General features: G+C 38.8%; 1 pseudogene; it reads left to right on the top strand.

Annotated features, from left to right (window-relative positions):
- The first annotated feature begins 12,216 nt into the window (after positions 1-12,216).
- LOC148553385 (uncharacterized) lies at positions 12,217-15,608 on the top strand (annotated as a pseudogene).
- The last annotated feature ends 1,096 nt before the right edge of the window (positions 15,609-16,704 follow it).

Consider the following 16,704-nt stretch of genomic DNA (forward strand, 5'->3'; position numbering starts at 1 on the left):
CTGTGGACCCCACAGGATCATCTCAGGATCTGTAGACCCCACAGGATCCCCACCTACCTCCACTCACTTCTTCTCTCTTTCACACAACCCCATAAACACTCTTCCCTAAAAAACCCCTCACCAATCACCTCCATCCCTCTTTCCCACTAAACCTTCACCACTCACATCCATCCACTCTTCCCCATAAACCTACCTCATAAACTCCACCTACCTTTAAAATTCAAAACCAATTTCCCACCCAAACCCACCCATATGGCCGAAACAATACCCCCTTCCCTTCCCTATATAAAGCCCTCCATTCTTCATCAAATTCACACAACACACCCCTCTACACTCCCCTTGGCCGAAACCACATCTCCCTCTCCATATTTCTTCTTCTTCTTCTTCTATTCTTTTGTTTATTGCTCGAGGGCGAGCAATATTCTAAGTTTGGTGTGGTAAAAGCATAGCTTTTTTGTTTTTCCATTACCATTGATGGCACCTAAGACCGGAGAATCCTCTAGAAGAGGAAAAGGGAAGATAAAAGCTTCCACATCCGAGTCATGGGAGATGGAAAGGTTCATCTCCAAAGCCCATCAAGACCACTTCTATGATGTTGTGGCCAAGAAGAAGGTGATCCCTGAGGTCCCTTTTAAACTCAAAAGAAATGAGTATCCGGAGATCCGACATGAAATTCAAAGAGGAGGTTGGGAAGTTCTAACAAATCCCATCCAACAAGTCGGCATCCTAATGGTTCAAGAGTTCTATGCCAATGCATGGATCACCAAGAACCATGATCAAATTAAGAACCCGGATCCAAAGAACTATGTTACAATGGTTCGGGGGAAATACTTAGATTTTAGTCCGGAGAATGTGAGGTTGGCGTTCAACTTGCCATACATGGAAGAGAACGCACGCCCCTACACAAGGAGAGTCAACTTTGATCAAAGGTTGGACCAAGTCCTTATGGACATATGTGTAGAAGGAGCTCAATGGAAGATTGACTCCAAAGGCAAGCCGGTTCAACTAAGAAGATTGGACCTCAAGCCTATTGCTAGAGGATGGTTGAAGTTTATTCAATGCTCAATCATTCCCACTAGCAACCGGTCTGAAGTTACTATAGACCGGGCCATCATGATCCATGGCATCATGATTGGAGAAGAGGTGGAAGTTCATGAGATTATACCTCAAGAACTCTACAAGGTGGCTGACAAGTCCTCCACCATGGCAAGGTTAGCCTTTCCTCACCTCATTTGCCACCTATGCAATTCAGCTGGGATTGATATAGAGGGAGATATCCTCATCAAAGAGGACAAGCCCATCACTAAGAAAAAGATGGAGCAAGCAAGAGAGCCCAGTCATGGAGCTCAAATGCACTGTCCTCCACAAAATTATTGGGAGCAAATCAACACCTCCCTAGGAGAATTGAGTTCCAATATGGGACAACTAAGGGTGGAACATCAAGAGCACTCCATCATGCTGCATAAAATCAGAGAAGATCTAAAAGCAATGAAGGAGGAGCAACAAAGACAAGGAAGAGACATAGAAGAGCTCAAGGACATCACTAAGGTGGACTCATTCCTTGTTCTTACTTTCTCTGTTTTTCGTTTTCTATGTTATGTGCTTATCTATGTTTGTGTCTTCATTACATGATCATTAGTAGTTAGTAACTTTGTCTTAAAGTTATGAATGTCCTATGAATCCATCACCTCTCTTAAATGAAAAATGTTTTAATTCAAAAGAACAAGAAGTACATGAGTTTCGAATTTATCCTTGAACTTAGTTTAATTATATTGATGTGGTGACAATGCTTTTTGTTTTCTGAATGTATTCTTGAACAGTGCATATATCTTTTGAAGTTGTTGTTTAAGAATGTTAAATATGTTGGCTCTTGAAAGAATGATGACTAGGAGACACGTTATTTGATAATCTGAAAAATCATAAAAATGATTCTTGAAGCAAGAAAAAGCAGCAAAGAACAAAGCTTGCAGAAAAAAAAAAGAAAAAAAAATAGGCGAAAAAAAAATAGAAAGAAAAAGAAAAAGCAAGCAGAAAAAGCCAATAACCCTTAAAACCAAAAGGCAAGGGCAAATAAAAAGGATCCCAAGGCTTTGAGCATCAGTGGATAGGAGGGCCTAAAGGAATAAAATCCTGGTCTAAGCGGCTAAACCAAGCTGTCTCTAACCATGTGCTTGTGGCGTGTAGGTGTCAAGTGAGAACTTGAGACTGAGCGGTTAAAGTCAAGGTCCAAAGCAAAATAAGAGTGTGCTTAAGAACCCTGGACACCTCTAATTGGGGACTTTAGCAAAGCTGAGTCACAATCTGAAAAGGTTCACCCAATTATGTGTCTGTGGCATTTATGTATCCGGTGGTAATATTGGAAAACAAAGTGCTAAGGGCCACGGCCAAGACTCATAAAGAAGCTGTGTTCAAGAATCATCATACTGAACTAGGAGAGTCAATAACACTATTCGAAATCTGAAGTTCCTATAGATGCCAATCATTCTAAACTTCAATGGATAAAGTGAGATGCCAAAACTATTCAAGAAGCAAAAAGCTATAAGTCCCGCTCATATGATTGAAGCTCTGTTTCATTGATAGTTTGGAATTTATAGTATATTCTCTTCTTTTTATCCTATTTGATTTTCAGTTGCTTGGGGACAAGCAACAATTTAAGTTTGGTGTTGTGATGAGCGGATAATTTATACGCTTTTTGGCATTGTTTTTAGTATGTTTTTAGTAGGATCTAGTTACTTTTAGGGATGTTTTCATTAGTTTTTATGTTAAATTCACATTTCTGGACTTTACTATGAGTTTGTGTGTTTTTCTGTGATTTCAGGTATTTTCTGGCTGAAATTGAGGGACTTGAGCAGAAATCAGATTCAGAGGTTGAAAAAGGACTGCTAATGCTGTTGGATTCTGACCTCCCTGCACTCAAAGTGGATTTTCTGGAGCTACAGAACTCGAAATTGCGCGCTTCCAATTGCGTTGGAAAGTAGACATCCAGGGCTTTCCAGCAATATATAATAGTCCATACTTTGGCCAAGAATTGACGACGTAAACTGGCGTTCAACGCCAGCCTTCTGCCCAAATCTGGCGTCCAGCGCCAGAAAAGGATCCAAAACCAGAGTTGAACGCCCAAACTGGCATAGAAACTGGCGTTCAACTCCACAAATGGCCTCTGCACGTGCTACACTTAAGCTCAGCCCAAACACACACCAAGTGGGCCCCGGAAGTGGATTTATGCATCAATTACTTACTCATGTAAACCCTAGTAGCTAGTTTATTATAAATAGAACCTTTTACTATTGTATTAGGCATCTTTTGATCATCTTAGGATCTTAGGATCATCTTTGGACGCCTGGTTCTTAGATCAGAGGGGCTGGCCATCTCGGCCATGCTTGGACCTTCACTTATGTATTTTTAACGGTAGAGTTTCTACACTCCATAGATTAAGGTGTGGAGCTCTACTGTTCCTCAAAGATTAATGCAAAGTACTACTGTTTTCTATTCAATTCTTCTTATTTCTCTTCTAACATATCCATTCGCACCCAAGAACGTGATGAAGGTGATGATTATGTGTGACGCTCATCACCATCTCCCTTATGAACGCGTGCCTGACAAACACTTCTGTTCTACATGAATTAAGCTAGAATGAGTATCTCTTAGATCTCCTAACCAGAATCTTCGTGGCGTAAGCTAGAATGATGGCGGCATTCAAGAGAATCCGGAAGGTCTAAACCTTGTCTGTGGTATTCTGAGTAGGATTCAATGATTGAATGACTGTGACGAGCTTCAAACTCGCGATTGTTGGGCGTTAGTGACAGACGCAAAAGGAGGGTGAATCCTATTCCAGCATGATCGAGAACCGACAGATGAATAGCCGTGCCGTGACAGGGTGCGTGAGCATATTATTCACTGAGAGGAGGGGATGTAGCCACTGACAACGGTGATGCCCTTGCATACAGCCAGCCATGGAAAGGAGTAAGACTGATTGGATGAAGATAGCAGGAAAGCAGAGGTTCAGAGGAACGAAAAGCATCTCCATTCGCTTATCTGAAATTCCTACCAATGAATTACATAAGTATCTCTATCCCTATTTTATTATATCATATTCGAAAACACCATTACCACTTTATATCTGCCTGACTGAGATTTACAAGGTGACCATAGCTTGCTTCATACCAACAATCTCCGTGGGATTCGACCCTTACTCACGTAAGGTATTACTTGGACGACCCAGTGCACTTGCTGGTTAGTTGTATCGAAGTTGTGACAATTATGAATTAAGATCAGAGCACCAAGCCCTGGAGCCATTACCAGGATTTGTTCGAGCCTGGAGATCACAATTTCGTGCACCAGTTAGCATGGGTATTAAATAGGTTTTTAGTAGAATCAGAGTATGAGTTATACCTGGGTGCTCCAGTGTATTTATAGTAGTGTGGGCTGACCTTTCTGATAAGATAAGTTAGTTATCTTATCTTATCTTATCTTATTTTGGGTGAAGTCAGCTTATCTTCAAGGGACCCGCCTTTATCTTCATAGGCTTGGATTGCCTTTGGATTTGGGTCGTGTTCCTCTATTTGGGCCCTTTATTGGGCTTTCCTGTTGATTTGGCCGTTCTCTTTAAGAAGAGATCGGATAGTCGGACCTGAAGAGGTCGGTCGCCATGTCGCTAAACATCCTGGGTCAGACAGCTCGACCCAGGGTATGAACAGTAGTGAAGAGGGAATGGTAGAACTTATGAAATGCAACCTATCTATATGAATGCAACTATATGCTAAGATGATTTTGTCTACTTGGTTAAAAAGTAAATAAGTTCTCCAAGACAAACATAAATCAAATTCCACTAATTTAAATCATACAGTAAAAGATAAGTAAACTTGTAGGAAGACAGCTCATGAAAGCAGAGAACATAGAATCAAGCATTGAACCCTCACGGGTAGTGTGATAAACCCCGATTTTGTGGTTTATCTTGTGCTTATTTTGGGGGATTTTATCAACTTTTCTCACATTTATTCAATGAAATAGCATGGTTTTGCAATTCTCCCTTGATTTGTGCTTAAATGTGAAAACATGCTTTTTAGGCCTTAAAATGGCTAAATTTAACTCACTTTAATTCCATTTGATGCCTTGATATGTTTTTTGAGTGATTTCATGATCATAAGGCAAGTATTGGATGGAAGAAGTGATGAGAAAAGCATGCAAGTGGGAGAACTCATGAAGAAATGAAGGAACCGTAAAGCTGTCAAGCCCGACCTCTTCACACTCAAATGACCATAACTTGAGCTACAGATGTCCAATTGAGGCGGTTCTAGTTGCGTTGGAAAGCTAACATCTGGTGCTTCGAAATGATATAAATTTTGCCATATGTTGCTTTGCGTTCAGGGGCGCGCACGTGCACTTTGCGCGCGCGCCGATGCTGTCCGTGGCCCACTTTAATGAAATCGCCCCCAGCGATTTTGCAGCTCATTTTGGGCCCAATCCAACCCATTTCTGATGCTATTGAACCCAAGGATTGAAGGAGGAATGAACCAAGTAGTCATAGTTTAGTTTTCACCGTGTTTTAGGTTAGAATTCTAGAGAGAGAAGTTCTCTCTTCTCTCTAGAATTTAGGGTAGTTTAGGTTTAATTTTCTCAAATCCAATTTTTAATTCTTGTTTTGATTTAGTTTCTCCTTTTAATTTCTTGTTGTTATATCTCTACTCTTCTAGTTTTTACTTGTGATTTCCTTTATTTTGCCCTTTTTATGTTTATGAACCATTGTTGAATCTTAATTTTCTTTAATGCAATTTTATGTTTCCATGTTCTTTTAATTGATGATTTGAATTGTTGATTTACTTTTCTTGCAATTGATAGTTGGTAGATTTATATTTCTTGAACATTTTACTATGCTTTCCTTGTATGCCTTCCAAGTGTTTGATAAAATGCTTGGAAGGATGTTAGAGTAGATTTTGAGCATTCTTGGCTTGGAAAGAGTAATTGGGTAATCTTGAGTCATGAAAACCCAACTTATGTTGGTGATCTAGAGTTGTTAGCTAATATTGTTTCCATTGACGCTAATCTTTTGCTTTTTTAATTAGTAAGTCGATTAGGACTTTCGGATCGAGATTAGCTAGTCTCATTAGACTTTCTCCCTATTTGTTGGAGTTGACGTAATGAGATAAATTCTTGTTTATATTTGTGACATGATTAATTAATCTTGTTTGACATTCTCCCGATGTGTGAGTTAACTAAATAAGATGAATTAGTCATGCATGACTAGGATAGAAAGCCTATATTCTCAATCATTGCCATGAACGTCTCTCTTTATTAATTGCTTTCTTTAATTACTTGCTTGATTTATTTCTTGTCATTTATTTTCTTGCCCCTCTTATAAATCAAAACCCCTTTACCCCTTCATAGCCAATAATTGATCACTTCATTGCAACTCCTTGTGAGACGACCCGGAGTCTAAAATACTCCGGTTAATTCTTATTTGGGGTTTGTTCTTTGTGACAACTCAATATTTTTGATTGAGAGGATTGTTTGTTGGTGTAGAACTATACTTTACAACGAGAATTCATTCAATTGAGAAAATTCTATACCACACAAGAATTCTACTCATCATAGTGTATATGCACTCTAATCGCTCAAGTGTCTAGGGTTAATTTACTCTATTTTTCTCTAGTCATGCTTTCTAGACTTTGTTCTTCATCTAACAAATCAACAAAATTTTAGTACACCAATGCAAACATCATGAGGTTTTTTCAAGGTTGTAATGGGGCTAAGGTAAGGGTAAGGATATATGTATGGCCAAGTGAGCTAAAATATGAATCTTTGATGAACCTAAGCTTTCACCTAACATACACACACACTCTATATAATTCTAAAATCATGCCTCGCTACTCAAAGTTCCCACTTTTGCATCATATACTCATGCATCAACTTTTCTTTAATTTTATCACATATGCATTGATCTTTCATTAAACATAACATTGGGGTAACTTTGTCGCCTTATTTATTTATTTATTTATTTGAGTATTTTTGACTTTTTTATTAAAAATATAAAAGTAAACATAACATATCAATGCACAGGGATTTTTAATTTTTCTGGTCTCACATGAGTAGGTACCCAAATTCCCAATATTTTGTCAATGAAACACTGTACACTTTTATCAACCCAAGTTTCCACAATTTCCCACACTTAATTGACACACAATCTCTATCTTAAGCTAACTAAAGATTCAATTGGGGTAATTAATTGTTTTTCCGCTTTAAGGCTAGTGATGTGGTAAAATACAAAACAAATGGGGGTTAAAAGGCTCAAGGTGGCAAACAAAGGTGATTGAAATGGTATGCTATTTGGGGTAAGTGAGCTAATAACAAATGATGGCCTCAATCATATGCAATCATGTAAATATACTAAACAATGGACATATAGAATGGAACAAAATATAGATTGCACTCATAGAGAAGAAAATACACAAGAATAAAATATTATGGTTAAATAATGTAACCATGTAATTAAGCTCAAATATCACGGGTTATGTGTTCTTAGCTATAATTCATGTTCCAAATTACAATCTTCAACAAGTTTAACAAAAAAGTTTTAATTTAAATTAGTGAAATATTATAAAATAGAGTCTTGAAAAAAAATTTATTACTTTAACCAAGTAGTGGTAGAAGAACATGCATAAAATCAACAAACATGCAATCAAACATGCAAATTCAACAACTAATTTAACATAGAAAATTAAACATTGGCGGTGAAAAAGGAACTAACTAACCCACAGAAGTCGGTATCGACCTCCCTACACTTAAAGATTGCACCGTCCTCAGTGCATGCTAAGATGTGCAAAGTGGACGGGTTGCTGCAACTACGGAGTTTCCTCAAAAGATTATGCAGATGAACTTATCTGTCGCCTCATGTAAAAGTTTTCCGTTTCCCTTCCTGGTGGCCATCCTGAAAGAAAAAGGGAAGAAAAGTAACCCAAAAAGAAAGATAGAAAACAAAGAAAATATGGGTGGGTTAATGCCAAACAATGAGAGTCTCAAGTACATGGTAGCTACAACATGCACGTGAGAAAATAGTAGAAGCACATGGCATATCAATAGTGCAAAAATTACAACAAAGGGTTAGAGACAGTAGATAATAAAAGACAATATAAATTCATGTCAATGAAAAAGGAATATAGGTATCATAAAAGATTGGCATTAACAGATAATTAATATCACCCAACAATATAAGACAAGGTACGAAGCAATCAGGATGTAAAAGAGATGCAATCAGTTGAATAAGAACCGTTTAACACCAATGGTAAAATAATAACTTAGAGAAGAAAATAAAAATATGCACAAAATTAAAATGTAATGAATGAAAGTATGCAAATGAATTAAGTAAAATAGAATGAAAGTGAATAAGGATGAGAAGTTAAAGAGATGAAGAAGAAGAAAGTAAGAAATGAGGAGGAAAGAAGGAGAAAGGAGAGAAGAAAGAATAAGGAAAAAGAAAGAAAGAAAGAAAGAAGAAATAATTAGGATTGAAAAGAGTTGAGATTAGGGGAGAGGGAGAATTAGAATCAGGCGCTGAGGTGGTTTAAGTGTGCGTCGCATGCGATGCGTACGCGTGGGTCGCGCAATTTCCAAGTGATGCGTAAGCGTTAGGGACGCGTACGCGTGATATGGGTTGTGCAATTGGCGCAAAGGCAACCCCGCGCACGCACAACTCTCTGTTTGATACGCACGAGAGCAAAAAAAGCATATGACGTGTGCGCGTCAAGGACGTGCACGCGTGGATGGCCATGGTGGGAAAATGACGCGCACACGTTAGGGATGCAAATGCGTGGCGGAGCTTGTGCTCCCAGCACAGTTCCAGCCCTACACTATCATAACTCTCTGGCCATACACCCATTTACGCCGATTTCCAGGGTCACGTGTACGCGTGGGGGACGCGTACGCGTGGAATGGTGAAAACGCAAGCGATGCGTATGCGTGAGGGATGCGTACGCGTAGACTTGCTTGTGCGCAAGGCACGCCACCAGCACCACTCCTGCCCAACTCTCTGTTTAATTTTTATTTTTCACGCACACACATATGGCGCGTACGCGTCAGCGACGCTTGCGCGTCGTGTGCTTGTTTTTTTTTTTTTGCAAAATGCAAATTGCAGCATGCAGATGAATATGCATAAATTATGAATGAACACTAATAAAAATAAAATAGAATAAAACTAAGAATAAAAATGAAAGATCATACCATGGTGGGTTGTCTCCCACTTAGCACTTTAGTTAAAGTCCTTAAGTTGGACATTCGGTGAGCTCTTTGTCATGGTGGCTTGTGCTTGAACTCATCCAGGAATCCCCACCAGTGTTTGTAATTCCAATAGCCTCCGGAATCCCACACTAGTTGAATAAAGCCTTCAAGCAAGTTAAAGCAAGTGACAAGGCCCCAAGAGTGTTGATTGCTAGAATGAATTCTGGGGTCCCAAACCTTGCTTTTGCACCCGTCTTCTTGTTGATCATCATTTTTCCACTTGGGTGGTGAGCAATCGGAATTCTCACTGAGACATCCAAACAACTTCCTAGACCCATTCAATCGATCTCTACACCATTCCTTGTACTTCAATTTGGAGCATGCAACCATATTGAACCTTGCATGACAACTCCTACCACTAACCATCTCCCTCTTACTCTTAAAGCCACAAATATTCCTAAGTTGACCATCCGTCTCAAGCAAACCATATTCAAGTGGCATGAGAAAGCTAAGGGATATGAATTTTACCCACTTGAATGTTGTGAAGGACGATGGTGACATAGGGGGAGAGGCCTCCAGCAACTTCGGCAAGGTAATTTCAAGCTCCACTCCTTTGTGTTCTTTTTTTGACAACTTCCACCTCTTTGCAAGCTTCTTCAATTTCAACCTCTTCCTCTTGGTAGCTTTCTTCCAATTCAATCTCTTCTTCATTGCTTACCAAGGGCATTAGAGGTGGTGGTTCTTGGGAGTAATTGGGTTGGAATTGGGGTGGTTCTATATATGGTTCATATGGTTCATAGAGTGGTTGATATGGTGGATATGGGTTAGGATCATATGAGGGTGTTTGGAAGTAGGGGGCTTGTGAGTATGGTGGTTCAAAGCGATGTTGAGGAGGAGGTTCATAGGCATATGGTGGGGCTTGTTGGTAACTACAAGGGAGTCCACCATATCCATTGTCTTGGTACGCACCTTGGAATGGCTCTTGCTCATAGTAAATTGGTGGAGGTTGATTGTCACGAAAAGGTCCACCATAACCATTGTCTTGAGATGCATCGTAGAATGGTTGTTGCTCATGGAACATTGGAGGAGGTTGTGGCCGAAAGGGTTGATCAAATCCTTGTGGCTCCTTGATAAACCACTATTTCATGGTTTATATTGTGCTTAATTGTGTGGTTTTATCAAATCTATACCCACTTATTCATATGATAAGCATGCATTTATAATTCCTTCCTAAAAATACTTCATGGTTGATAACTTGCTTCCTGGAGACTTTTAATTTTGTATTTTAATTCTCCTTTATTCCATTCAATGCCGTGATCTGTGTGTTACGTGTTTCAGGCTTTATAGGGCATAAATGACTTGGAAATTAGAAAGGAAGCTTGCAAAAATGGAAGGAACACAAGAAATTAAGGAGATGACCAGCGAGAAGTGACGCGAACGCATGGCTCACGCGACCGCGCGACATAGAGGAAATTGCAGTGACGCGAACGCATGGCTCACGCGACCGCGCGGATTGGAAACTGCACACGTGACGCGAAGGTGTGGACGACGCGCACGCATGGCAAGGCAAAACGCTGGATGATGCGAACGCCTGGATGATGCGATCGCGTGACGAGCGCGAACTGCAGAATCTGCAGAATTTGCTGGGGGCAATTTTGGCCCCTGTTTTGACCCGATTTTTGGCCCAGAAAAGCAGATTAGAGTCAGGGAACATGCAGAGACCAAGAGAACATTCATTCCGCATAATTTCATGTTTTAGATCTGATTTTACTCCTCCTCTAGGTTTTATCTCTATACATTGGTAGTTCTTAGGATTTCGTTTTCATTGCTTTTTGGATTGGGATATTGAGAAGAGTTATTACCTCTGCCAAGACTTCATTATTCTAGTTTGTTTTTCCTTACTTGTCTCTTACTCTTCCATGTCCTTAATTTACTCATAATTACCATTGGATTATCTTTAGAAATTATTAATACAAGAACCATTTTTATTTTTAATTGATCTTTTTTATTATTATCTATCATGTCTTTCTTTATCTCTCTTTATTACTCTTTATTATTTGGTGAAGTTTATCTCTCTTTATCTCTCTTTATCTCTCTTTATTATTTGTGAAGTTTACATTTATTATTTTGTGAAGTTTACATCCACGCGAACGCGTACCCCACGCGTCCGCGTCGCTTGCGCCGCACAGCTTATCCTAATTTGCCAAATATCTTATCTTCCTCTTTCCCAAATCCTACTTTTTCTTTTCCCTCCTCATTATTTTCTTCCCCTTTCTTTCTCCTTCCTTCTTTCTCACTTTTTACTTTCTCTCACTCACCACCATTGTCAAGGTTTTTCTTTTCTTCTTCTCTTCTTACTTTTCTATTCTTCTTCTTCATTTATGTTTTCTTCTTCTTTTCTTTTTCTTTTTACTTGTATTATCCATGTTTTTCTTTTCTTTCTTTTTCTTTTAATTGGTGTTGGAAATTTATTAGGGTCATTATTATTCCTTATGGTTTGCTTGTGGATTGATAAGAACTTGTTTGGCAATTATATATTAAATTTTCTGGGTTACTTGCATGTTCATATTATTATTTTCATTAGCTATTTATCATGCATGCTATGTGTTTGTGAAAACGCCCGTATGGCATTGTGCACTATTTTTGGATTTCTTTTAATCCACCACTCTATATGCCTGTTTTTCACAAACCCCTTTTTTATATTTTATTATTTAAATGTAATTGTCATTACAAAAAATTATCAGTTTGAAAGGCTTGGTAATCTAACTTGGACATTGAATGCTTGATCTATGCTACTCATGCCTTTGCCTGCATGCCAATAAACACCTAGCATTTAATTGTCCCCATATGCACTTGCAATATTTCCATTGATGATTTTCCACATGTTGTCATGACCATGTGTTAACATCATTCATCTTTTAATGTGCAGTGATTACCACTTTTTCCGCTCTCTTCCTTGCTCTAACCCTTGACATTTTAACATACTTTTTCTTTCTTTCTTTTAGAATGGCCACTAAGAAAGGCAAGGAGAAAGCTGCTCCTAAATCAACAGCAAGGAGAGGAACAAAACGAGCGTTAGTGGCAGAGCCATCTTCAACTGCAGTTAAACCCTCAACAAAAAGAATTAAGAGGATTATAAAGGTTGATGACAAAGAGAAAGCCTTCCCAGCAAAGGACACCGCGCGATTTGCCAATCGCTACTGTGAGCAGATGTTCACCATCCTGGCAGAAAGGAGGTACAACAACGAATACCTTCTTATCCTCCCAACCCATATCGCTAAATTTGTTGAGCCACAAATTGCAAAAAGACAATAGGGTTTCCTACAGAGACAGCCACGGCAGGTTAATCTTTCCTGGGTAGTCGAGTTCTACTCCAACTTCCACCTGCCGACCCTGCAGTCTATCTATGTCCGTCAAAAGCAAATCCCCATTACAGAAGAGGCCATTCAGCGTGCTTTAGATCTCCCCCCTACTCCAGAAGAACTTGACGCATTTCAAGAGGCCACACTCAAGCGCCAGATGTACCAATTTGACTGGGACGCTGTTCTCAGAGTTATCGCCCTACCTGGCAGCAGATGGATCTACGGATACCATCGTTCCCGTCCTAAGGGAATATTGGCTTCTGTACTTACCTTGGAGGCTCGCGTATGGGCACATATTATGTCCCATTACCTATTTTCGAGCACCCACGAGTCCTCCTTCACTGCAGACATGGCCGTTCTACTATGGTGCATCCTTACAGACTAGCCTCTGAACCTACCAAGACACATCCGGAGTGCTATGGGACACGTACAAATTGCGGGCAACTTACCTTTTCCCACCCTGGTCTCAGCTCTTGTCTCAGCAGCCGGAGTCTCCTATAGAGCTGGGGACACCAAAGCGATGCTTCCACGGGATGATCAGTACATCCCTAATGGGAAATATATCAGACCTCCAGCAACCACTATAAGCCAGCCTACTGAACCGGCTGAAGACATTCCTCCTTCAACACCACAAGCCCCTACAACCAATCAACTGCTCCATCAGATACTTGAAAGGTTGGATCGGTTGGAACACAAAGCAAAGCTAAGAGAGCGCCGTAACAAGTGCCGATTCACATACCTCAAGGAGCTACATAAAGGAAAATACAGAGACTCAGACACCCCGGACTCCACTTCCTTTACCAGCACAGGGAGCCATGACGGTCCCGACTGTGGAGATACTGCTACCAGCCCACCTTTACTCCTGATAGATGGCACCGAGGTCAGTGCAAAGCCTTAAGTGTGGGGAGGTCGGTCAGTACCTGACTTCCGGAGGTAATTTCTCTTCCCTAACACCAATAAAATAGGATATTTAGTTAGTTTTTCTTTTGTAGAATAGGATAGATTGCATAGTAATAGATTAGTTGCATGCATGTTCTACTTGATTGAAAAGACAATAAGTTTCTTCTAAGACCCTATTTTTAGAACAAAATTTCACTAATTTTAATTAAAACTTTTGTGTTAAATTTGCTTGAAGTTATATTCGGAACATGATTTTTGAGCTAAAGAACACACAACCTGTGAGATTTGAGCCTTTATACGTGGTTACATTATTTAACCATAATTATTTTATTCTTGTGTGTTTACTTCTCTATGATTGTAATATATACTTTGTTTCATCCTATATGTCCAATGTTTAATATATTTATATGCTTGCATATGATTGAGGCCATTATTTGTTTAGCTCACTTATCCCAAATAAGCCGACCCTTTTAATTACCTTTGTTAGCCACTTTGAGCCTTTAAATCCCATTTGTTCTTTATTTTACCACATCACTAGCCTTAAGCGGAAAAATAATTATATATCCCAATTGAATCTTTGGTTAGTTTAAGATAGAATTGTGTGTTAATTAAGTATGGGAAAATTGTGGGAACAAGAGATAATAAGGGAATATGTCATGATGATATAATGGGAATTTGGGTACCTACTCATGTGAAACTATAGAAAATTAAAAATCTACGTGCATTGATAAACTATGTTAAAAAAAACCAAAAAAATATTCAATAATTAAATAAGGGGACAAAATTACCCCAATATCAAGTTAAGAATTCAAAGATCAATGCATGTATGATAAAATTAAAATAAAATTTGATATATGAGTAAGGAATGTGAAAAGAAAATTTTGGGTAGCTAAGTGTGAAATTTAAGCTATAATGAAAATATATGTGTTAGGTGAAAGCTTGGGCTAATTAAAGATTCAATTTATAAGCTTACTTAACCATATATGTACCCTTACCATACCTTGGCCCCATTACAACCTTGAAAAGACCTCATGATATTTGCATTGGTATATTAATTGTTGTTGATTGGTTAGGAGAAGAACAAAAATTAGAAAGCATGATTAAAGAAGGATAGAGTGATTACCCTATACACTAGAGAGATTAGAGCATACATACATCATCAGTGAGGGTTCAATGCTTAAGTTCTATGTTCCCTGCTTTCATGAGCCACCTTCTTGTATTTTTATCTATTTTTACTGAATAAGAATTGAATTAGTGGAATTTGATTTGTGATTGTCTTGAAGAGCTTATTTACTTTTGACCAAGTGGACAAGAATCATATAGTTGCATTCACATATATAGGTTGCATTGAATTGCATGAGTTTTACATGTTCCTACTCATTTATATTATCTCCTTCAACTAAGCATGAGGACTTGCTAATGACTAAGTGTGGGGAGGTTGATAAACCACTATTTCATGGTTTATATTGTGCTTAATTGTGCAGTTTTATCAAATCTTTAAACACTTATTCATAAGATAAGCATGCATTTATAATTCCTTCCTAAAAATACTTCATGGTTGAAAACTTGCTTCCTAGAGACTTTTAATTTTGTATTTTAATTCTCCTTTATTCCATTCGATGCCGTGATCTGTGTGTTAAGTGTTTCAGGCTTTATAGGGCATAAATGACTTGGAGATTAGAAAGGAAGCTTTCAATAATGGAAGGAACACAAGAAATTAAGGAGATGACCAGCGAGAAGTGACGCGAACGCATGGCTCACGCGACCGCGCGACATAGAGGAAATTGTAGTGACGCGGACGCATGGCTCACGCGACCGCACGGATTGGAAACTGCACACGTGACGCGAAAGCGTGGACGACGTGCACGCGTGGCAAGGCAAAACGCTGGATGACGCGAACGCCTGGATGACGCGATCGCGTGACGAGCGCGATCTGCAGAATCTACAGAATTCACTAGGGGCGATTTTGGGCCCTGTTTTGACCTGATTTTCGGCCCAGAAAAGCAGATTAGAGTCAGGGAACATGCAGAGACCAAGAGAACATTCATTCCGCATAATTTCAAGTTTTATATCTAATTTTACTCCTTTTCTAGGTTTTATCTCTACACATTGGTAGTTCTTAGGATTTCGTTTTAATTGCTTTTTGGATTGGGATATTGAGAAGAGTTATTACCTCCGCGAAGATTTCATTATTCTAGTTTGTTTTTCCTTACTTGTCTTTTACTCTTCCATGTCCTTAATTTACTCAGAATTACCATTGGATTATCTTTAGAAATTATTAATACAAGAACCATTTTTATTTTTAATTGATCTTTTGGATTATTATCTATCATGTCTTTCTTTATCTCTCTTTATTATTTTGTGAAGTTTACATTCATAATGAGCCAGTAGTTCCATAACTTGATGGGGAGTTGATTGAAAGGAGGACCTTGAGTTGGAATGCTCAAGAGAAAAATTGTAATTGGGTTTATTGTTGGATTGTCCTCCAGTCACTGACACTAACCCTTTCCAAGAGAGAGGATTGGAACTTGTGAATAGAAATAGCTTTCCAACTTGCTTGACTTTCCCCTACCTAGTAAGGGATAACTAAGTAGAACAACCTTCAATCATCAATTAATCTTGAAAGTACTCCAACAAGAATAGGGCTTCCAACTAATCTACTCCCGTTCAAGGTCTTTATTTAAAATTACATAAATTCCCTAATTTAATTTCCTATTTATCAACTCAAACCATTTTTGAAAACATCTGATTAATAAAATAGCACATCTTTCTGCAACTCGTTGGGAGACGACCTGGGACTCATACTCCGAGTATTTTAATTCTAATTTTGTGACAACCCTTCTAAATTGATAAACGGATTTTCGGTTGGTTAAGAACTGTACTCGCAACGTATCTCTTATAATAATTTCTTAACTCGCCAATTTCTGCCACATCAATTTTTGGTGCTGTTGCCGGGGAGTTGCAATAGAGTGCTAAGTTATTGATTGGATTTTATTTTTTTTGCATTTTTATTTTATTTTGCTACTATGAGCTGCATATTTCTTTCGTTAAATGACGCATTCACTTCCTGATCCAAGCTTGCCAGTATTTGATCCTGAGATTGAAAGAACTATCTCACGAATAAGGCAAGCTCGGCGTCAGTTAGTCCTCTCTGAGGGCGAATCTGAAACGTCACTTGAGGAAGAAACAAGCTCCCTTTCTATTGATTCGGTTAATTTACGTGTAGGTGACA

Source organism: Arachis ipaensis, chromosome B7, assembly GCF_059453495.1.
Source record: "Arachis ipaensis isolate K30076 ecotype BB chromosome B7, ASM5945349v1, whole genome shotgun sequence".
Lineage (NCBI taxonomy): Eukaryota > Viridiplantae > Streptophyta > Magnoliopsida > Fabales > Fabaceae > Arachis > Arachis ipaensis.